The 913-nt window shown below is 44.2% G+C and overlaps 2 protein-coding genes across 2 annotated transcripts in view; one reads left to right on the plus strand and one right to left on the minus strand.

Annotated features, from left to right (window-relative positions):
* Positions 1-913, plus strand: part of LOC106869597 (uncharacterized) — a 296,444-nt gene that overhangs the window by 274,465 nt on the left and 21,066 nt on the right. The window lies entirely within an intron of this gene.
* LOC128247805 (uncharacterized) overlaps positions 1-913 on the minus strand; it is a 15,681-nt gene that overhangs the window by 9,563 nt on the left and 5,205 nt on the right. The gene's annotated exons all lie outside the window — the stretch shown is intronic.

Genomic DNA, 913 nt, shown 5'->3' on the forward strand with positions numbered 1-913 from the left:
CTTAGCTGATTGCTAAATCTAATGGACTCAAGACGGATGGCTCTCTTGAGGGCGTGCCACTATCTATTATTAATGGTGGTGCCACATAATGCCCTCTGCACTAACTCCTTAATCCGGGTACGGAAAGCTTCACAAGCCAAAATAGACTTGTTCATTTTCCAATACCCGGGTCCCTGTCTATGACACTTATCTAAATGAACCTCACACGTCACAAGTTTGTGATCCATGTAAGGCACAATACAAAAATGTGGACAGCTAAAGCTATGCTTATCTCTTTCCTTAACAAAAATTCTGTCTATGTACTATCTGAGTGAGCTGTCATTATTACTCCACGTCCACTGTGGAACGCTCGGGTCATCCAGTCGGTAGTGGTCTACTAGATTAAAACTCTCTAGTAGACCCTTGAGGCAAGGATTCCCTTTCCTATTGGTGGAGCCTACACTATCGACGCGCGCATCGAGAATAGTGTTGAAGTCCCCTAGCAAAACTATAGTTTTAGACGTCAATGAAAAGTACACCAGGTTCCGAAAAAAACCCGACTGCCCCTGTCCATTAGGAACATAGGCAGCTACCAACCTGAAGGACTGCTTACTTTCATGTGTTACATCTAGGACGACCAGCCTACCTTCTGGGTCCAGAAAGACAGTACATATCTGTAAGTCCAAGTTTTTCTTGATAAGGACTGCTACGCCTGCACCTCCCCTCTGGCTCAGAGAAATAAACTTCTCGTAACCATTGAGGAGGGGCAAGAATGCTTCAGGTCCCTTCATCTTGGACTTGGTGATCACAGCCACATCTATTCTATGTGAAATGAGGTCGTCCAGAAAACAAGCCTGTTTCCATTTCGACCCCATTCCACGAACTTTTAAACATCCTAACTTAATCATCGAGAAAAGAAAGGTATTTACTGACG

This window comes from Octopus bimaculoides, chromosome 5 (genome assembly GCF_001194135.2).
Source record: "Octopus bimaculoides isolate UCB-OBI-ISO-001 chromosome 5, ASM119413v2, whole genome shotgun sequence".
NCBI classification, from domain to species: Eukaryota; Metazoa; Mollusca; class Cephalopoda; order Octopoda; family Octopodidae; genus Octopus; species Octopus bimaculoides.